General features: G+C 42.0%; 1 protein-coding gene and 1 long non-coding RNA gene across 4 annotated transcripts in view; both read left to right on the top strand.

Annotated features, from left to right (window-relative positions):
* The window catches only part of SIL1 (SIL1 nucleotide exchange factor), a 217,923-nt gene that overhangs the window by 165,443 nt on the left and 29,058 nt on the right, over positions 1-23,422 (top strand). The window lies entirely within an intron of this gene.
* On the top strand, positions 1,091-17,902 carry LOC123580590. Its single transcript, XR_006703372.1, has 2 exons — positions 1,091-1,256; positions 17,847-17,902. It is a non-coding gene; the product is annotated as an uncharacterized LOC123580590 (long non-coding RNA).

Below are 23,422 nucleotides of genomic sequence, written 5' to 3'. Positions count from 1 at the left end.
GAGAAAGAAAGAAAGGAAAGAAGAGAGAGAAAAGAAAGAAGGAAGAAAGAAAACAATCTTATTTACAATTGCACCAAAAATAGTAACATACCTAGGAATAAACCTAAACAAAGAGGTGAAAGACCTATACTCTGGAAACTATGAAATACTGATGAAAGAAATTTTGAAGATGACCCGAAGAAATTCTAAACTCATGGATCAGAAGAACAAATTGTTAAAACATTTATACCATCCAAAGCGATCTATGCATTGAGTGTAATCCCTACCAAAATGCCAACAGCATTTTTCACAGAACTAGAACAAACAATCCTAAAATTTGTATGGAACCACAAAAGACCTCAAATAGCCAAAGCAGTCTTGAAAAAGAAGAGCAAAACTGAAAGCATCACAATTCCAGACTTGAAGTTATACAACAAAGCTGTAGTGATCAAAAAAGTATTGTGCTGGCACAAAAATAGACACAAAGATCAATGGAACAGAATAGAAAACCCAAAAATAAACACAACTACATGGTCAAATAATCTTTGAGAAAACAGGAAAGGATATCCAATGGGAAAAGGACAGTCTTTTCAAATGGTATTGGGAAAATTGGACAGCAATTTGCAAAAGAAACAAACCAGACCACTTTATTACACCATATTCAAAAATAAATTCAAAATGGATGAAAGACCTAAAACCTGTGAGACCTGAAACCATTAAAATCCTGGAAGAAAACACAGGCAGTAACCTTTTTGATATCAGCTGTAACAACTTTTTTCTAGATAAACCTTCTGGGGCAAGGGAAACAAAAGCAAAACTACTGGGACCGCATAAAGATAAAAAGCTTCTGCAGAGTAAAGGAAACAATCAACAAAACTAAATGACAACCTATGGAATTGAGAAGATATTTGCAAGTGGCATATCCAATAAAGGGTTAGTATCGAAAATATAAAGAACTTAGAAAACTCAATACCCCAAAAAGAAATAATCCAGTTAAAAACTGGGCAGAAGATAAGAATAGACATTTTTCCAAAGAAGACATCCAGATGGCCAACAGACACACGAAAAGATGTTCATTATTCCTTACCATCATGGAAATGTAAATCAAAACTATAGTGAGATACCACCTCTCAGCCATCAGAATGGCTAAAAGCAACAACACGAGAAACAACAGGTGTTGGTGAGGACCTGGAGTAAAGGGAACCCTTCTGCCCTTTTGGTGGGAATGTCAACTGGTGCAGCCACTGTGGAAAACAGTATGGAGGTTTCTCAAAAAGGTAATCTGTAGTTCAGCAATCACATGACTAGGTATTTACCCAAAGATTAGAAAAACACTAATTCAAAGGGATTCATGCACCTCTATGTTTATAGCAGCATTATTTACAATAGCCAAATTATGGAAGCATCCCCAGTGTCCATTGATTGATGAAAGGATCAAGAGGGTGTGGTGTGTATGTGTGTACACACACACACACACACACACACACACACTGGACTATTGCTTGGCCCTAGAAAAGGAATGAAATCTTGACATTTGCAATGATGTGGATGGAGCTACAGAGTATAATGCTAGGTGAAATAAGTCAGTCAAGGAAAGACAGATACCATGTGATTTCACTCATATGTGGAATTTAAGAAACAAAACAAATGAGCCAAGGGAGAAAAAAGAGACAAACCAAGAACTCTTAACTATAGAGAACAAACAGATGGTTACCAGAGGGGATGAATGTAATAGGTTATCATGATTAAGGAGTGCCCTTGTTGTGATGAGCACAGGGTGTTGTATGGAGGTATTGAATCACCATATTGTATACTTGAAACTGTTATTACACTACATGTTAACTAGAATTAAAATAAAAACTTAAAAATAATTTTAAAAATACTCCAGAAAAACAAAGGAGTGAGAGATAGGTGAAATAAGAGTGGCAAAATTTTTATAATGGGTACGTGGAAACTTGTTATATTATCTCTACTTAATGTTTGTTTGAAAATTTCCATAATACAAAAGGTTCTTTAAAATATAAGATAAAATAAAAATCAATTTATAAGTGGACCCACACAGTTCAAACCTATGTTATTCAAGGGTCACCTTTGTTTTTCATTTTAGGACTTGACTTTTAATTACTGCTTCCTTCAACGGGATTCAAAAGTTTTGATATGTAGTATTTTAAGTATCCTTTCAAAAAATTTTCTAAATTTCAATCACAATTTTTTTTTGCCCATGATTTATATTTGTCAATTTCCAAATTTGATGGAAAGTATCTAGTTAGGTTTTTGTTATTGACATGTAGCTTGTAGTCAGAGAAACACTTTTATTATTTCAGTCATTTGGAAATAGTTGAGTCTTTCTCTTTGGTTAGTATATGATCAGTTTTTATCAATATTCCACATGTGCCTAAATAGAATGTATATTCTGTACTTAGACCATGAGATAGCCTCCTTGCTTTTCTTTTTTTCTCCCCTTTTCCTCTTCCCCCTCATCTGGATATAGAATTCTATGATGACATTTGTTTTCTTGTAGCAAATTTCATTCTGCCTTCTGTTGTTGATGTGGAGAAGATAGCTCTTGGTTACTTATTTGAACTTTTTTTCCCCCCATATATACTTTTAAGATTTTATCTCTGATTTTCTCTACTTTTCGATGATGCTGTGTTGAGGTGTGTGTGTGTGTTTCCTGCTTGGAGGTTCTTGGATTTATTCAATCTGAATTTGTGTCTTTCATCTGTTCTGTAACATTTTCATTCATTATCCCCTCAGGTGTTTTCTGCCTTTTTTTTCTTTGCTATATTTTTGAGATTCCAATTAAACATATGTTAGACCTTCTCATTCAGTTTTTCATGTTTCTTTACCTATTTTCCATATTTCCTACTTATATGTCACATTTGCTGATCTAGATAATTTTGTGTAATTTATCTTCCTATTTACTCCTTTTCCTTTGTGCTGTCTGTGTCTCCTCTTGAGTCCATGAAACACTCAATTATGGATTTACAGTTACTTTTAGAAGTTTTATTTGCATCTTTTTCCAAGTCTGATGTACCCCCCCCCCCGTTTTTTTTGGTTGACTGTGCACTGCAGATATTTTAGAGGATGTATTTTACTTATTTGAATCATTGTAAATGTAGGTGTGTGTGTTTTGAGATAGGGAGAGAGGGAGAGAGAGAGCGAATCCCACAAGGGGCAGAAAGGGAGAGAGAGAAGCAGGGCTTACCCAAAGTAAGGCTTGAGCTCATCTGAAGCAGGCCTCAAACATATTTGATGTGGGGCTCGAACTCACAAACCATGAGATCGTGATCTGAGCTGAATTCTGATGCTTAATCAACTGAGCCACCCAGGTGCCCCTCTAAATGTAGTTATAACTCCAGAGCTGTTTCTGCTAGTTTCCCTCAACTGTGCCTTGTTTTCTTATGTGTTTGATTATTTTTTTACTGTACTACTCATGAGTTTTTTAATTTGGGGGCCACAAAAGATTATAGGTTTTCAGAGAGCTTTGGGTTTTCATCTGCCAGGGGCCTGGAGATAATTAACAGTCTGGAACCATCTCAAGTCAGGTTTAGAACCTGAGGCTTTCCAGTCTGCCCAAAGGATGTGAATCCAGATTGTAAAACCATATGAAGGCCAGGTTGTAGCTTCTATCTTTGGGGGACAGTTTTCCCTTGTTCTTTTGATTGCCCGTGCAATCTACCTATCTTTCTTTCTTTCTTTCTTTCTTTCTTTCTTTCTTTCTTTCTTTCTTTCTTTCTTTCTTTCTTTCTTTCTATGTTTATTTTTGAGAGAGAGAGCAAACAGGGGAGGGGCAGAGAGAGAAAGAGAGAGAGAGGGAGACAGAATCCCAAGCAGGCTCAGCACCATCAGTGCAGAGCCCAGTGATGGGCTCAAAATCACAAACTATTAGATCATCTCAGCCGAAACTAAGAGTCGGATGTTTAACCGACTGAGCCACCCAAGCACCCCATGCCTGTGCAGTCTGTCTGATTCACCTCTAAGCTAGGACTCCAACAAAAGACTGTACTTTCAGAATAAATGTGGGGCAGGTTTCCATTTTGGATAGTACTAGGCTTAACTTTGTCCACTTTTCACACAAGACTGCCAAAATCAAAACCCAAGTTCACCTGAATAATTGAATGCTCTAGGCCTGAGTGGCTTTAATACCGTGGTTGTTTTTCTGGGTTCCTTCTCTTCTTTAGCCTTTGATCCTTCAGTTTTTAATCACTTTGTTGCTTTTTGATGCTTTTAGGGGAAATATTTTTTATATTCATTTTTGTTTTCAAAAAGTGGGTTGGCCTGAATAGTTTAACTCATCATTATTGGAAATGAGAAGTAGCTATTGATTTAAAAAAAAAAAATTATGAAGTGGGGCCCCTGGGTGGCTCAGTCAGTTAAGTGTCCAACTTCGGCTCAGGTGATGAGCTCATAGTTCATGGATTTGAGCCCTGCATTGGGCTCTGTGTTGACAGCTCAGAGCCTGGAGCCTGCTTCAGATTCTGTGGCTCCCTCTCTCTCTGCCCCTTCCCCACTCAGGCACACGTGCATGTGCTCTTTATCTCTCTCTCAAAAATAAACATTAAAAAAAATTAAAAATTTATTATGAAGTACCTTATTTAATCTATCTTACTGTTTTCAACAGCCTTCCAGTTTATTCTGTGCCTTTTTTTTTTTTTTTAGTGTAATGCATGAGCAGGGGAGAGGGGCAAATGGGGAGAGAGAGAGTATCTTTTTTTTTTTTTTTTTTTTTTTTTTTTTTAATTTTTTTTTTTCTCAACGTTTATTTATTTTTGGGACAGAGAGAGACAGAGCATGAACAGGGGAGGGGCAGAGAGAGAGGGAGACACAGAATCGGAAACAGGCTCCAGGCTCCGAGCCATCAGCCCAGAGCCCGACGCGGGGCTCAAACTCACGGACCGCGAGATCGTGACCTGGCTGAAGTCGGACGCTTAACCGACTGCGCCACCCAGGCGCCCCGAGAGAGAGTATCTTAAGCAGACTTCCTGCTCAGCGCGGAGCCCAAAGTGGGCCTTAATGTCATGACCATGAGATCATGACCTGAGCCTAAGAGTCAGATGCTTAACTGACTCAGCCACCCAGGAGCCCTTCTATGTCTGTTTTTGACAGGAATCTTTTTGGTATTTTATGATTATGCGTGATGCTGGCATTTGGTGTGTGTATATATGTGTGTATATGTTTTATATATTTGCAAATATATTTATGTTAGATATGTTTATGTTAAATATGTTACATTAATGTTCAGTACATATACATAAATATCATTTTCACCAAGGTGGTCCAAGAGTGATTTATGGTGAATTGTGTGCATTTTGTTATCTAACAAGATGCCATATGGTAAACTTCTGTGACTTCTCTTTTTGTTAATTGTATTTATATATTACTTAGTGGTGAATCATCTTTACATATCTGTAATGACTTTTTTTTGGTCATTGTATTAATTATATATTGCTGCATAACAAATTACCATGAATTTAGCTGCTCAAAACCATGCACAGTTATTATATAATTTTCTATGTATCAGAAGTCCAGCCACGACTTAGTGGGTACTTTGCATCGCTTAGCTGGAGTTTATGGAAGACTCATGTATAAACTCATGTGGTAATGGACAGAACTCACTTTTGTTCAGGTTGTTACCGGATTAGGGGCTTCACTTCTTGCTGGCTGGAACCTCCTCTCAGTTCCTTGCCACATGCACATCTCCATAAATAGCTTAAACAGCTTACAATATGGCAGGTTGCTTCTCCAAGGCCAGCAAAGGAGACAGTTCTCTGCAAAACAGGCATTTCAGTGTTTCATAGTTGATCACATACACATAATCACATATGTCCTGTCACTGTTGCTGTATTGGTTAGAACCCCTCTGACTTAAGGGGAGGGAGTTAATACAAGGATTTGTCTGGTTTTGGTCTAGACCTTCTAAATTGGCTGTAAGTGACAGAAAATGGCTTAGATAAGAAAGACAGTTATTTGTCTTTTGTCTAAACATCATCTTCAGGTCAGCAGCCTAGGGCTGATGTGGCAGCCTTGCTCCAGATACACACAGCGTTCTTGAGTTTCTTTCAGTCACATTGTGACGCTATCCCTAAGCATTAACCCTTTTTCCTTGTCATCCAAGATGGCCAGGTGTGCATTCCAGAGAGCAGAATGAAGGAAGGAACATAGAAGAGGAGGCAAATCACACCTAAAAGTTTGTTTAGAAGGATTCTAAAAGCTGCTAGGTGGTGCTTATGCTTGTATTCCCCTGGCCAAAATGTAGTCTTTATAGCAAAAAGTTTGCTGTATGTAAGAATGGGAGAACAGATCATGAGGGACCACTAGCAAAACAAAACAAAAAACACTAGTTTCTCTTGGCTCTGGAATAGTTAAGCATACACTTAGGTTTTCTTTTTGTTTGAGATTTGGAAAGATTATCTGAGAAAATGCCAATGGCTCAGTTTCTGTTCTATAGAAGGCAGGACTAAAAGAGTCCATTATACCAGAAGGGAGTAGACTGACCAGGAGCAGGTGAAGTGTGGGTATGAGAAAAGTGGTTGTGGAAGAGGAGCCTTCCAGGGGAAGGACCTTTACATATATCCTCTCATTTAATCCTTGCAACAAATCTTCCTGTGAATAATAGTATTCTGGCTTTATAGAAGAAGGTACTTGCCCAAGGGCACTCAGATAATTTATTGGAGGGCTATACATTTTTTTGAAGAGTTAACAGACTCTGGCAAAACATGCCATCCCTCTAAGGGTCTTCAATGGGAACCTTAGTCTTTTTATTCATTAGTCATGCAAGCTCTCGACTATTTTAAGGTTGCAGGAAATGAGATAGGGAGGAAACAGGAGGGATTTATGGAAAGTCCACCATGTTCAGGCTAGGTCCTATAGACAGTCTGAGTGGTGGTCAGGATGTGACTTGATGAAAGTCTCTTGTGTACCTTCCTTTTCTTCCATTGTCCACTTCTACATTAGGAGTTTCCCAGTGGACACTAACTGGATTGATTCCTATTAGGGATTTTGTGCCCATGGGCTTCTGCCTGTTGGTAACAAACCCTGACAACAGCTCTGACCAACCTTTCCAGAAATAAGCCTGCTCAGAATGGGCAAGCATGTTTTAAACTCTACCACTCTGGTTCTTGAGAACAATCAAGCCCCTTCTCAGGGGTTTCTCTATGAGATTTAAGTCACAAGGTCATCGATGGTGGACCTTCTCCTCTGTCGTCCTTTATCTCTTCTCTCCCTCCCATCAAGTACTTCTGAGTGTTTTGTTTATTGAATTACTGATCACTTGGAAGTTTTCTCTCCCAGCCTTTCTTCTGCTGGTAATAGTAGTCTGTTACTGAAAGAGGAGAATCCAAAAGGGTAGGGGAAGGCAATAATTGAAAGATGGCAGAGATAGCAACCCTGTCCCCCACTGATGACAGTCACGCTTTGCAGCCAGTGCTGCGTGGGTAGAAGACCGGTGGGGGAGTCTCAGGGCTTTTTCAGGATGTTGGCTGCATCCCATTATCTCAGAATCTGTGTGAAGTGTTTAATGAACGGCACTGAGTAAAAAGCTGTCATGTGGCTGTGAAACAGAAGGATTTCCTTGTATTGGACAATCCATAATCCCTTTGTTTCAGGGAAATCTCTAAGATTGACTTCCCAGTCTGCTTCCCAGCCCCCACTGCATTTCATTTGCGTGCACAACCTTGAGGTTTAAAGCTAATTTATTTCTCTCTCATTTTCTTTCAGCTTTTATACTGCATTTAATCAGTTGCTTTGGTCCCACTGCCACTTTAGCCTGGCTTGCCGGGAAAGGATTATAGCTGGGCCCTCATGCCCCAGCCTCATCCGGAGCATCTGGCCAATAGGCCAGAACACAGAATGTCTCAGAGGCTTCCTGCTCTCTTTAAGTGGCAAGCACAGGGTAGTTTAGGCTGTTTGGGAGCCTTCCATTTGTAGAGCACCCACAAAATGGGAAGGAGAAAAAGGACTGAAGGGTCTTTTTTAAAAGCAAGCTAGAAAAATGTGTGAAAAATAAAATGTAAGCCACCTCACCTCTTCCCAAGAGCTTTCCCCAATTTACTTTTTGCAGTTAGGTCATTTAGATTCTCATGGTGTGTAGATGAGGGTAAAGGCTGTCCCAGTAGGTTTTCTGTTTGCATTAGACTGGGAGTTCTGGGAGCATCCTGAGGGACTTTGCTCATAGCCATTGCTCTGGTACCTTCACCCTGAGCAAGTGTCTTTTCACAGTCCTCACGGTCTTAGTGCAACTCTTTTTGGGTAAAGTTGATGCTAAGATTCAAAAAGGAGCAAAGGCTGATCAGAAAGTGGGCCCAGGAGTAAACCTGCTGGACACTACTCAGCTAGGAAAAGAGAACAGGAATAAGCAATCCCTGATGCATACCTGTGGCATTTAACATGAAATCCCTGATGCACCGATGCTCTTGCCAAAGAGCTGTGGATGGTGATCAGTGGCTGAATGGAGGACCCTCAGAACTGCCTCAGTACCTCTGTTGAAATGATTTGTGCAAGACCATGGGGCTATGTGGCAGCCAGAATGAGAAGATGAGTCAGAAGCTCTGAGTTTCCAGGCTCAGATAAGACCTTCAGGTAGCATTTCCTGCCCAGAGAACTCCTGGGATCTGGGACAATGTGTTCCTGCAAGATTCAGATGATGTTCCCACTCTCTCTAGCCCTGTAACTCAGAAAAAACTTAGCCTTGAACAAGCTGCGGTTTCCCCTTTTGCAAAGGTGAAAAATAGTTGGGGGCTTCTCAAGCTGGATGGTGCATCCTGGGCAGTTGTTCAGCCTGCCTGCCCTCCCTCCTTTATTGCTACAGCCTATTTTCAGATATTCATAGTGACCACTTGGGTCTCCACGTATGTCCGGCTGTGCTGCTGATCTTGGCCCTGTGTTCTGGAGGTCTGTACCCGAAGGTTCACTGATACTGCATGGCTGAGAGATATGTAAGACTTGTTTTCTGCATGGAATGTAATCAGATGTTTCTGTAGTGTTTTGGTAAATGTCCAGATGAGTGTCTTTGAGGTATCTTACTTAAATTTAAATTTTATGTCCTCAATTGTGATTTAGTAACATATTCATATGGTTCAAAAGTCAAAGGTACAAAGGGGCATGGTGAAAATGCTTTGTTCTATCCTGTCTTTGCCATCCAGCTTCCTTTCCTTAAGGTACCCAGTGTTGCCGGTTTCTTCTAGAGATATTTATGCATTTTCAAGCAGATAGACCTATATAGTGTTTCTTTCCCTCTGTTTTGATATAAAAGGTAGATTGCTGTATATGCATCATTTTACATTTTGCTTTTTCCATATAACAGTATATCTTGGACATGATTCTTTATCCATACATAAAATCCTTCTTAGGAGGTGGGATTTGTTTTTAATAAATGGAGCATGACTCAGGTGGAAGCTTTTGGGGAAATGTGTGCATTGACCCATGCTTGAAAATGACAGTACTCCAATTAATTAGACTTACTACTCTGCAAAATTCATTGTTTAAACAAAGGATGTATTTGATTGTTGTGTCTAAGAACTGATTACTGATGACTTTTTAGAGTAGTATGAGTCAGAAAGCATTTTTGATGATAAGTTTGGAATGACTGTGTCATTAGTTCTGATTGAGAGTTTGTGCAATTCAAAATTTTAGTTTAAAACCTGTTAAGGAAATAAAGCAGCCACATGCTGGATCTCCTTTGCTACAGTGTGGATTTCCTCCACTGTGTTGGGACTGTTTTGTAACAGTTAGGTGTAGGGGGCTGTGCTAGGTATACCATGACCACTAGACACTTGGGACTCTGGAGATACTCTGATGCTTTATCTTAGCAATTATGAAAAGTAAAAATAAAAATCTTCGCTATGTGCATTTTCCTCCACTGAAACTTGCTGACAAATTGGGCATGGTTCCAAACCCATGTGGCGGACTGGTTGGGCTGTGGCCCTTTCATGATCATGTGCTTGATAAAGAGCCGATTCCCAGCAGGATTGGTGTGGGAGGGGGATGAGTTGTGGGTGGGTAGAAGGTCTCCATCTTGAGTATTTGCCAGGGAAGCCACTTGCATGCTTCCAGGAGAGCCAGGCTATTTACAGAAAACAAAAGCTATAGTTCTTGCCATTTAGAAGCCCTCTAAGGGCTTAGAATTCTCATAGCTAGCTTAAGATATCAAGAGCTCCTGGGGCACCTGGGTGGTTCAGTCAGTTAAACATCAGACTTCAGCTCAGGTCATCATCTCACGGTTCATGAGTTTGAGCCCCATATCGGGCTCTGTGCTGACACCTCAGCCTAGAGCTTGCTTCGGATTCTGTGTCTCCCCCTCTCTCTGCCCTTCCCCTGCTCATGCTGTCTCTCTCTCTTTCTCTCAAAAATAAATAAAACACTAAAAACAATTTTTTTTTTAAGATATCGAGCTCCTAAACATTGAAAAGAACATAGTGCCTATCCTGCTCATGGCCTCTCCTCTCCTCTCTATGACTAGGAAATTCAAAATAAAAATAATTCCAAATTTTAAATTAGACCCACTACCCCAGGATGGATGACCAGTTAGATTTTTAAAAATAATGTATTAAATATCAAATTGATTACATTTTCCCCTCACTGTTTTGGGTACTCATGCTTTGTAGATACCCAAGGACAAATTGAGTGTCTCTGTTGTATGATCCAACATTGAAAGTTTCTGGTTCTCCCAAGGAGCTGCCCTTTTCTGGGAGTTGGGTGGCAGGAATTATTTTACAATATTAAGAATTTTGAAGTTAAAAAAAAATGTTCTTTTGTTTATTCAATAATACCTTTACCCAAACCGAACATTGAAATAGCTCTGAAATTTTTCTCCAAGAAATGCATTTTCTTCTTGAGTGCTTCATGATGAAATCAGTCTTAATTTCAGTTCAACTAGTGTGTAAAAACACACAGTGAGTGATTATTAGTCCCCGAAGGAGGCAAGACAGATGGAGCCCAGAATGGAATTGGCTTTATGATTAATTGAATCCTTGAAGAGTTGAATAGAGTTAGAGCTGATTCGGCCCAATCAGTGCCTTGAGACGGCTGGTGTTGTCCTGAGCCTGAGAGAGGAAAGGGTCACGATAACCCAGATTTATCCTCTATTAAAATGGATTGGATGTATGCACCAGACGGTTCCCATTTTTAAACCATTGATGCAGGATAATTGGAATGGAAACAAACAAGATTAGAACTAGATTACAGGTATTTGTGCAAGTTGCCTCCTAAATCAATCAGAGTCCCTGATTTATTCTGAGGGTGCGTTATCATTAGAGTGAATCATTGAAACTCTGAGACACATCTGGAGCTGTCCAGTCAGAAGGGGAAGAGGGAGGAGGGGGCTGCAGAGAGCTGCTTGGGGTTGGGAACTAGGCACAACTGTACAGTGTTTTTCTGGCTTTTGGGGTAGACATCTTCCAGAGAGAATTTTAATTTAATTTTGCTTTTTCTTTCAGGCAGGGATGTGTAATGTATAGGTTTGAAATGACTGCCTCTACTCCACAGTGAATAGAAAGATGTGTTCTTTTGTAATGTTTGGATCAAATAGTCAACCAGGGAAGCTGCTGGCTGTGGGGACCCTGCAATTCAGGGAGCAGGAAGGGAGAAGGCTTGGTGCTGTGGGGGGACTGCAGCCACATTAACTACCACGTCCCTTAGAATAATGGTGCCCTGGTGCCTTGCCAGGGGGCCTGTTAGTGTAAGACATCATCTGTGGAGCTAGAAAGCTTGGGTTTGCTTTCATGGACAGGCTATACTTCCTGGACCAGGAGCTGAGGGAACAAGCCCAAGTTCCGTCCCAGTCCTCTGCTACCACTAAGGCTGACTGTGCGCAGAGAGCCGTGTGTGGGGTCATGATCCCGAGGGTGACCCTGTTCTAGTCCTGAACTCAGGAGTCTGGACACAGGCATCACACTCTCAGGTCTACAGCCAGCTTACTGACATTTAAGGACTCATTTTACTTAGATAAATAAGAGGACTAGATATCTGAGGTTCCTTTTGTCTGGGGAAGTGTACCACTGTCTCTTTTTTCCTGGGTTGTCTTTCAGGCGCTGGTGCCCATATCAAGTCCCTGGCAGAATGCTGGGTTAGCCCCCTAGAAGCTTCATCTGATAGGCAAACCTCACCCTTACCTTCAAACTGTGCCTTTTTTTTTTTTTTTTTTCTTTGCATTTTTCCATTTTGAGCTCTTGTGAGTCAGGCTGCAGGCAGCTCATTTACATGGGAGTCAGCCAGAAGGAAAGTGGCTTGAAGTCTACTTTCATTTTGCCGTGGGAGGTGTTTTCCTGTTGAATTGCTAACCAGGCAGGTCAGGGGGGAATCATAAGGGATCTCACTCATCCCTAGATGGAAACAAGTACAGCAAAATACCTCAGAAGGGGGTGAAAAAAATCTTCCTTGATGGCATTTCTCAAGCCTGGCATTCTCCAAATTGAACATACCTAAAAGGCACTATCCCCAAGGACAAGAGGGGGTGGTTTCTTGGTCCCACATCAGGGAAGGTAAAAACCAAGGCCCATGCCACACCCTGAGGCCCCCGAAGAGCTAAGAACTGAGCCCTGCTTCTCTTCTCCTCGTTTTCCCACTGCCATGTCCTGCTGTTACCTTGGTCCTGCTAGCTGGTCTGGCTGTAGCTTCCACTGCTGCCATTGTGTTAGGCACAAAGGACTTTAATTTGCCTATTTTGTTGGAGTCCCCTTTGTGTGGAATCGCGCCTGAAAAGTATCTAATCTGCTTGCGTCCGTTACAGCCTTTGTTCTTGTCAGAGGCATCTCCTCTCTTTCCAGCTCAGCCTCAGCTGGACATTTCGCCCCACCTTACCCTAGACCCTAGAGCAAGCACTGGTCAGCAGATTCTCCTTCCTCACTTTGGTGTGGCGATGGGGTGGGGAGTGGCGGTCCTACTTAGAGGCCATGCCTGATGGCCTGGGCCTGAAAGGCCCCAAGCATGTATGAGAAAGAGGGATGGATGATACAGTGTTAGTCTTGCTGGGATTGCTTGTCTTGCCTGTAATCCTTGGTATCTGTGGTCTGAGGAGTGTGTTCTTCTTTTTGTGATTGACTCTGGATTTTACCTCCCATTTGCCTAGAGTGATACTTGTCCTGGAGTCTTGGAAATGCAGTTGCTGTATTCAGTGACAAGAGGACAGGCTAGACGCTTAACCCTGCTGGTTATATAAGGTGGAAGAAGAACTTACCAGTGTCTTTCTTAGCCTTCGTTTCTCTAGACTTTGGTTGGAACCTGTCCTCTGGGGCAGGGGAATATTTTAGCCACCTTTACTGATTCCCCAGTGAAACCCAATGTGACACGAAGCTCATTTTAGCCTAAAGGATGACACATAGTACTTGTGCCTATCTTGTCCCATCTATCTGTCAAGTGCCCAGCGCTATGGGTGGGGTATGTACATATCAGAGAGATGGCTGAGTGAGTGGCTCACAGCAGAGGAAGCTCTTGTCTGGGAGTGGTTAGGATCAACTTCCGGGGGGAGGGATGCCAACTAGGCCTGTGTCTCACAGAGGCTGTCTTTTTCTTCATAGACATCAGTGTAGTTTACATTTGCAGTTTCTGCTGTGCCTCCCTTGTCTTAGGGCCTGCATTCTCTCTTATGACTGGATGGAGGGAAAAGCCCTAATGGGAAAAGCTGGAACATGGGAGAGCCATTCAGGTAGAATGGGTGGTGGTAGGGCAGATGTGCTCGGACACATACCTCCTGTATGTCTCATGCAGTGTGAAGTGGCCTGTCCTCATCCTGTCCCCCTCTCTGTATAGCACCCCAGCCTGTGGACTGCTAGGCAAATGTGATTCTTGATGACAAGCTGGAAGGAGAGGACTAAGCGAGGTAGCAGTCATGGCTAAGGTCTTCCCACCAAGAGGAATGCTTTTTGGAGTAGTGTGCCCAATGCCATTTCCCCCCATTAGTGTGTTCTGTTTTTTTTTTTTTCTTAAAGAATGTTAATGTTTGTTTATTTTTGAGAGGGAGAGAGACAGAGTGCAGTGCGAACAGGAGAGAGGCTGAGAGGGAGGGAGACACAGAATCCAAAGCAGACTCCAAGCTCTGAGTTGTCAGCCCAGAGCCCGACACAGGGCTCCAATTCACAAACGATGAGATCATGACCTGAGCCAAAGTCGGATGCTCAATTTACAGAGCCACCCAGGCACCTCCCTCATTAGTGTGTTCTTAAAAGGTCATTTTGTTAGACATCCCCAAAGAACCATGCTGGGGAAACATTACAGGAAGTAGAGATGCCATCTAGGGCTGCAGAGGGACCCAAAGGCCAGGAGCACCAGGGTCCCACTGATTGGCACAATGACTTTGACCAAAGCCCTTGGCCTCTTTGTGCTCTTACCTAGAAGTAGGGACTGTTCTCCTGTACCTCCTGGGGCCATGGAGAGAGGTACCTGTAAAGTGCTCTGTAAAGTGCTCTGATTGTCTTGGAAGAAAGATGCTATGTCTCTGCCAGTTGTTGTTTTTGTTATAAATAGTGACACTTGAAAATCGATAGGGCATCACTCTGAGGAGCTGTAAATACTGCCCACGCCTGTTTGTTTTCCATTTTAATTTCACCTTTTCCTAATGAAGGGAGGGGCGATACTGTCTGCCTTGCACACCTCACTGATGGTTGTGAGGATTCACCTCAAGATAATGAGCACAGCCAGAACTGTGAGCTGGGCAAAGGCATTTGGCTGCCATGCTTGTTGCTTATGGCAGACAGGCTCAGGGTCCAGCTCATTTGACAAATGTTTAGTCAATTTCAACTCCCTTACATTCTAAGAGGGTGGAAAGATGCATCTGGCATATTTACTGCCTCAAAATATTTAGAGTCTAGACTAAGGCATGAAGAATGTTTAGAAATAACGAGGGTACCTACAATATTTCCAGACCCTGAGCTAAGCTGTTTATATACATTTTCACATTGAATCTAAGTAAGGACTGTTATGAATAAGTACAATTACTTCCATTTTACTCATGAAGACACTATGGCCTAGAGAAGTCACATACTTCCTGAGGGTAACATAGCTGGACTGTATTAGAGCAAAGACGTGAACCTAGTGACACAAAACCCAAGCTCTTAACCAGTGTTTCATGCACATGATAGTAGATGCTGAGTAAGAGACTGAGAGAAACAGAGAGAAGGAGAAGGAGAGGGGGAGAGTGGAGAGAGAAAGCTAGGGTAGGAGGGAAAGAGGAAGGAGGGAAGTACAGAGATAGAGAGTTTGAAGGGGGTTGGAGAGAGGGAATGAGAGAGGGAGAGATAGCTAGATATCTGGGTTCCTATTATTTTCTCTGCCTGTGAGTGATCATCAGCCTTATTCTTTGCTTTTATTTCTGACTTTTCTGAACTCTGCTTTTATTTCTATGGTATGTCATAGGTCAGATCCAACCCCAGGAGCAAAATCAGGGTCTGTATGAGGTATGGGCCGTAGACAAGAAACTTGATTTTGATGGCTCACCATTCCCATGAAATGCCCTTCATCAAACACTCGCATCATGAGGTGGACTCTGATTGTTCCCATGGGAAGGTTTTGGTGTTTCTTTCTTACTTTTTTGATAAATTGGATTCTGATGCCTCTGTAGTTGAATGGTACTTGCCCATTCACTTGCCCCCTCTTCACCAAGGGCTCCTTCTGGAATCATTGAGAGCATGAGTGCCAATCTCAGCTTGTGGTCCTGGGCCCACAATGCTTCTCAGAAGAAATCATCTCCTTTTTACTAGAGATGGGCCCCTTGGGTGAACTTCTGATACAAACGTGAGGCTGCCATGGCAGCATTGAATCCACCACACTGGGAGGAGAGTTTGCCTGTTGTCACCAAGCACTGGAGAGGGACCCTGCCATTGGGGAGAGGGTCAAGCACAGTATTTTTAGCAGGCAATCCTTGATCATTTATTTAGCCACTTTAAAAATAGATACCACTCTTTCTTTCTAATTGGTACCATTTGTCATCCTCTGTCCTTGCTTTTCGCACACTGAATTGTTCATGAATATTTATTTACCCTCCCAGAGGCAACTCCATATATGTGTGTGTGTACATGTGCATGTGTCTCTCAAAACTCATTCTGCCCTTCTGTCTTTTCTTACTGTAAAAGGTGACATAGTGCTAGGCAGGGAATGGAAAGCTGGGCCTTTGTCTTGAACCCCTTTCTTTGATGGTGCAACTGTTGAGTCCCCACACCTCCACTTCACATTCCTGCTTGTGTGTGAAGTTACCTCTCCTTCTGCCCTGGCTGCTCAGACTGTAGCCTTTTTTTTAAAGAACTAAGACACCCCTTAAGCTCACCTACCACACCTCCACCCTTTTAGGTTGGCTGGTGAAATGCCTCCCTTTGGCAGTCAAGTCTAGGATCCCTGAGGTGCTTTGACTAGGTACCTGGCTTAGATATTCAGCAATGCCATTTGGTGTTGTTGGCAAAAACTATGTGAGAGGAGAAGGGAGCCAGCTTTCACCTCTTGTTTTCCCAGTTAAACCTCTGCTTGTCAGCCACACTGATAACCAAGCCATAGCAGTTCTGAACCCCAGAAGATCCTGGCTCCTACCTCAGGGATGTTGTGCTGACTTGAGGATTCTGGAGAGAGCTTCCCACTGTGGCTGGGCCTCTCCACCTGGTATATTCCCATTCCTGAGCCAGTGTTCAGTCTTTTGGCTCTCCAGAATGGCTGAAAAGACAGGGTGACTGCCTGAGCATTTAAATGAGGGGGTTTATTGTTGATAATGTACATTTCTCAGGTGTGTTCCATTTAGCACCCCTAGATGCTCTTTCCCCATGCGCCTATAGAAAACTACATTCTCTCCTTCTTTTTTTTTTTTTTTTCTCAACGTTTATTTACTTTTGGGACAGAGAGAGACAGAGCATGAACGGGGGAGGGGCAGAGAGAGAGGGAGACACAGAATCGGAAACAGGCTCCAGGCTCTGAGCCATCAGCCCAGAGCCTGACACGGGTCTCGAACTCACGGACTGTGAGATCGTGACCTGGCTGAAGTCGGACGCTTAACCGACTGCGCCACTCAGGCGCCCCAACATTCTCTCCTTCTTAATATCTTCTCTACACCAGAAATGATTGCAGATGTCATATCTCCACAGTTTGTGAAATCGAGCCCTACATCGGGCTCTGCACTCACAACTTGGGACGCTCTCTCTCCATGTCTCTCTGCCCCTCACCTGCTTGTGTGTTCTGACTTTCTCTCTCTCAAAGTAAATAAATAAACATTTAAAAGTCAGTTAAGGGGCATCTGAGTGGCTCAGTCAGTTAAGCATCCAATTTCAGCTCAGGTCATGATCTTACAGTTGATGGATTCAAGCTCCACATCAGGCTCTGAGCTGTCAGTACAGAGCCTGCTTTGGATTCTGTGTCTTTGTCTCTCTCTGCCCCCCCCCCCCCCGACTCTCTATCTCTCTCTTTTTCAAAAATAAACATTTAAAAAATTAAAAAAAAAAGTCTGTTAATACATCATCAAAATTAAAAACTTCTCTGCATGAAAGGATACCATCACAAAAGTGGAAAAACAAACCAGAGAATTAGAGAAAATTTTACAAATCATATGTGTGACAAGGGACTTGAATCTAGAATATGTGAGAACTCTTAAAATTCAGTAATAAAGACAAATAACTCAAGTAAAAAATAGGCAGAGGATCTGCATAGACAGCTGTCCATAGATGATACACAATGGCCAATAAGCACATAAAAAGATATCCAGCATCATTAGCCACCAGGAAAATGCAAATCAAAACCACAGTGAGATAAAAACTTTGTACTCAGTAGAGTGGCTATTAGCAAAAAGACAGATAATAACAAGTGTTGGCAAGAATGGATAAATTGGAACCCTCATACACTACTAGTGGGAATGTGAAATGATCCAACTGTTTTGGAAAAGAGTCTCCAGTCCTCAAATAGTTAAACATGGAGTTACCATATGACCCAGCAATTCCGTCCTAGGTATATACCCAAGACAAATGAAAGCATATTTCCATATAAACACTTACGGATGTGTGGGCATAGAAGCATTATTCATAATAGCCAATAAATGGAAACCCAAATTCCCATCAACTTATAAATTGCTAAATACAATGTGGTTTATCCGTACAATGGGATATTAATTCAACAAAGTGAAATGAAGTCCTAATACATGTTACACATGGATGGAACTTTTTTGTTTTTGTTTTTTTAATTTACATCCAACCTAGTTAGCATATAGTGCAACAATGACTTCAGGAGTAGATTCTTTAATGCCCCTTACCCATTTAGTCCATCCCCCGTCCCACAACCCCTCAAGTAACCCTCTGTTTGTTCTCCATATTTAAGAGTCTCTTATGTTTTTATCCCCCTCCCTGTTTTTATATTATTTTTGCTCCCCTTCCCTTATGTTCACCTGTTTTGTATCTTAAAGTCCTCATATGAGTGAAGTCATATGATATTTGTCTTTCTCTAACTAATTTCGCTTAGCATAATACCCTCTAGTTCCATCCATATAGTTGCAAATGGCAAGATGTCATTCTTTTTGATTGCTGAGTAATAATCCATTGTATATATATACCACATCTTCTTTATCCATTCATCCATCGATGGACATTTGGGCTCTTTCCATATTTTGGTTGTTGTTGATAGTGCTGCTATAAACATTGGGGTGCATGTGCCCCTTCGAAACAGCATTCTTGCATCCCTTGGATAAATACCCTAGTAGTGTAATTGCTGGGCTGTAAGGTAGTTCTATTTTTAATTTTTTGAGGAACCTCCATACTGTTTTCTAGAGTGACTGTGCCAGTTTGCATTCCCACCAGCAGTGCAAAAGACATCTTCTTTCTCCGCATCCTTGCCAGCATCCATTGTTACCTGAGTTTTTAATGTTAGCCATTCTGACAGGTGTGAGGTGCTATCTCATTGTGGTGTTGATCTGTATTTCCATGATGATGAGTGATGTTGAGCATTTTTTCATGTGTTGGTTGGCAGTCTGGATGTCTTCTTTAGAGAAGTGTCTATTCATGTCTTTTGCCCATTTCTTCACTGGATTATTTGTTATTTGGGTGTTGAGTTTGAGAAGTTCTTTATAGATTTTGGATACTAACCCTTTATCTGATATGTCATTTGCGAATCTCTTCTTCCATTCTGTCGGTTGCCTTTTAGTTTTGGTGATTGTTTTCTTTGCTGTGCAGAAGCTTTTTATTTTGATGAGGTCCCTATAGTTCATTGGTACTTTTGTTTCCCTTGCCTCTAGAGATGTGTCGAATAAGAACTTGCTGCGGGCAAGGTCACAGAGGTTTTTGCCTGCTTTCTCCTTGAGGATTTTGATGGCTTGCTGTCTTACATTTAGGTCTTTCATCCATTTTGAGTTTATTTTTGTGTATGGTGTAAGAAAGTGGTCCAGGTTCATTCTTTCGCATGTTGCTGTCCAGTTTTCCCAGCACCACTTGCTGAAGAGACTGTCTTTATTCCATTGGATATTCTTTCCTGCTTTGTCAAAGATTAGTTGGCCATACATTCGTGGGTCCATGGAACTTTTGTTTTTTTAAAGTTTTTATTTATTTATTTTGAGAGACAGAGAAAGCCAGTGCGTGGGGGGGTGGGGGGGGCAGAGATAGAAGGACAGAGAGTATCCCAAGCAGGCTCCATACTGTCAGCATGAAGCCTGATGGGGGCTTGAACCCACGAACTGTGAGATCATGACCTGAGCCAATACTGAGTCAGAGGCTTAACCGACTGAGCCACCCAGGAGCCCTACATGGATGGAACTTTAAAACATGCTAAGTGAGAGAAGCCAGTCACAAAGAAGCACGTATTTTGTGATTCCATTTATATGAAATGTCCAGACTAGGTAAATTTAAAAAGCCAGAAAGGGGGCACCTGGGTGGCTTGGTCGGTTAAGCGTCCGACTTCGGCTCAGGTCATGATCTCACGGTCCGTGAGTTCAAGCCCCGCGTCGGGCTCTGTGCTGACAGTTCAGAGCCTGGAGCCTGTTTCAGATTCTGTGTCTCCCTCTCTCTCTGCTCCTCCCCTGTTCATGTTCTGTCTCTCTCTGTCTCAAAAATAAATAAACGTTAAAAAAAACTTAAAAAAAAAAAAATAAATAAATAAGTAAAAAGCCAGAAAGTAGATTAGTGGTTGCCTAATCCTAGGAGGGAGGGGGTTAGACTACTAATAGGTATGGGTTTGGTCCGGGGGAGGATAGGTGATGATCACTGCACAACTTTGAAATACTAAAAGTTACTGGATTGTATGCTTTAAGTGGGTGAATTGTATGGTATACGAATTATATCTTGGATCATGGATTATGTTGGGATTTTTTTACATGGGTTACCTAGGGAGGGCTTTTGTAATATACTTCATTCTGACCTCAGCTCAGAAGTTAAGATGAAGTCAGCCATGCACACATTAAGCTAAGTTTTTCTAGGTAGGGGGAATAGCCAGTGCAGGGGCCCTGAGGCAGGGACAAGCTTGGCGAGTCAGTGAAGCAGCCAGAAAAGGCCAGTGTTGCTAGAGTGGAATGAACCAGAGAGAGACTAAGAATAAGAAGTAAGATTCAGGAATTTCACAGTATACCTCGGGACCAAGGTAAGATATATTTGGATTTTTTTCCAGGGCTAATAGAAAGCCACTGGTGACTTTTAATGAAGGGAATAACAAGATCGGATTTACATTTTTTTAAACGATCCCTCTGGTTGCCTGGTGGGAAGAAACTCTCCATAGTTTCATAATGTAGAGCCTCCTGACTTGTCTCCTACCTCTCATGGTAGGAAGTTCTTCTTGGTGTTCCCTTCAAATCATCCTTTCTTGTCAGGATTCTGGAAAGTAAATCTAATGGCCATAATAGCCCTTTCTACTTGGGAGGATTGTTGCTCTCCAGATTAGAAAATGGAGTCAGAAAGCTTCCACATCTCTCCATGGATGTGGCTACTTTCATCTTAAGGTTTTTACTTTCTTTGCTCAGGACCATGGGGTCTGCTTGGTTTTCCTGTGCTGGGGTTGGCTCTGGCCCTCCTACCTTGGGCCCAAGTTGAGTAGGGCAGTCCTTGTGCCTCTACTAGCTACCAGCATATCCACTTCCTTCCCCTGAGTTTAAGGGCAGTCTGGAGGGTAGCAGTGTAGGGTGATGTGTTGAAGTTCCACAAATCAGTGCCAGGGTTGGAATGAACGTTTTTTGGCTCTAGATAGCTCTTGAGAGGCTGGCAATATGACGCATTAGAACATAAGACAGGAGCTATGTGGTCAGGATTTGAATGTAGACTCTGATGTGCATTAGCTATTTAAACTTGGACGAATTATTTAATCTCTTCAGTTTCTTCACCTGTAAATTGGGGATAATAATTACACCTACCTCATGTTGGTTATTTTGGAGCATTAAATGTGTTCATACATGGGAAACATTAAGAAGAATGCCTAGCAAGTGCTCAGTGTGTTAACTGCTTTCATTATCTTCTCTTTGTTCCCCCAAACGTTATCTCATAGATAATGAGATGATGCTAATGTCTGCTCAAGACGGAGGTGCACTTCTCTGGGGAAGGTGGTGGATGGCACAAAGTCATTAGAGCTTTGTTTACTCTACAAATACAGTGTTTTAATTTTATATATATTATTTCTTCTAACTCTAAAAGTAATACATGCTTAGTGTAAGCTTTCCAAACACTGAAGTAGTAATATGTAATGTAGAAAGTTGAAATTCTTTCAAAAGGATGTAGATCAGTTACAGAGAAAAACTGTCTCATAGTAGTTTATTCAGTCATGCAACACATATTTCTCGAGTGCCTATTATGTGCATCCTCTGAGAGTTATTGTGAAGAGTAAGGGTGATGAGGTAAGAAGAACACATGCCAGGCACCCAGTAAGCACTCGTTAATGGTAGCTTTATTCCTGTTGTTACTGTTATCTTGATTAGAAGCAGAGGCATGGGCATGTATTTTCTGTAAGCTTTTTCTTGATTGGAGGGCTGGGGTGTCTGGGCCATGAAGGTCTTTGTTCTTTCTTGTATAGTGTTCTGGACCTTAAGGGCTTAATCAGAGCTTTTGGTGGTCTGTGGCCCTCGCACCCCACCTGTTTCTTGCCCTGTAACATCATTTGCAGGAAATAAAACACTGTGAAACATCTCTCTCCTTTCCTTCTTATCATTTATTAGCTTTTTAGTGCTCCATAACAAATTACTTCCAAACCTAGTGGCTTAAAACAACAGTAATCATTTATTATTTCTCACAGTTTCTGTGAGTCAGAAATTTGGAAGTACAGACAAGATGTTGGCTGGGAATGGGGTTGTGGGATCTGCTTCCAACTCACGTGCCTGACAAGTTGATGCTGGCTGTTGGTGAGAGCCCTCAGTTCCTATGTGAGCCTCTCCACTAGGCTGTTCAGCTATCTCCATGGCTCCCTTCAGAGCGAGCAACGTAAGAGAGCAAGGCGGAAAGGTCAGTGCCTTTTATGACCTAGCCTCAGAAGTCAACATCATCACCTCCTCTGTATTCTTTTGGTCACACAGATCAGCTGTGATTCACTGTCGGAGGGAACTATATAAAGGCATAATACCAGAAGGCAAGGCATTGGTGGCCATTTTGGAGACCAGCTACCACACCTTGTAGACAATGTGGGAGGGAACCTCAGGCATCCAGGGGCTGGCCCAGTCACTTTGTAGCCTGGTCTTGTGAGATGGACAGTGCTCATTGTGATTTGCAGAGCCCATATCCCTCTCCCATGCTCTGGCCTCCTAATTCTGAACTGCCTCTTGGCTGAAGTGGTGGTATGTCAGAAGGAGGACAATGGTTTCTTTTTTCACTCTTTGACCACTATGATAGATGGAGTGATAGAAGACTGTTTTCTTTTGTAAGTCTGCCAGTGGCTTGGGCATCCCTTGAAGTGGACTGACAAGATGACCAGTCTCTTCTTGTCGGCTTCTTGCTTTAAGATGAGGGGGACAATTTTGCTACCTTGAAATCGAGTCATTTCAAGATGAGGGTGAATGGTATTATACTAAAAATGAGCTATTTTCATTCCCTATAGTTTGATGTGTTCTGTAAGGAAGAATCTCCCTTACAAGGTGGTAGAGGTAAGGGTTAGTTGGCAAAAGAGCTTCTTGGGTAAGAGGCTCAGCTCTAGATAGACAGCTTGACAGACTGTATCCTTAGCAAGTTACTTAACCTATCTAAGCCTCAGTTTCCTCAACTGGGAAATGGAGAAGACAGTGCTTCACAAACTCATTGTGAGGATTAAGTGAGATAATGTATGTATAGTGTAAATAAGCTCCTAGCAGAGAACACAGCACAGGGTAAAGAAATAGAATGAGCTGTGAATAAAAATATTATTAATCTTCAATTTCATCATCATCATCATCATCATCTTCATCACTATACCCACTGACCCTAAGTGGGGTGGAGAGAGGGGCTGTGACTTACCAAGCAACACAAAGGGAATCTGGGTCCAAGAACAAGGTCTCCTTCCTTCTTGCATTCATACTTTCCATCTTGAATGTTCTTCCATGTGATGCCCGAACCACA

The sequence above is a fragment of the Leopardus geoffroyi genome, chromosome A1 (assembly GCF_018350155.1).
Source record: "Leopardus geoffroyi isolate Oge1 chromosome A1, O.geoffroyi_Oge1_pat1.0, whole genome shotgun sequence".
NCBI lineage: Eukaryota > Metazoa > Chordata > Mammalia > Carnivora > Felidae > Leopardus > Leopardus geoffroyi.
The sequence above is the reverse complement of the archived record's forward strand: the minus strand, read 5'-3'. Positions and strand labels throughout refer to the sequence as shown.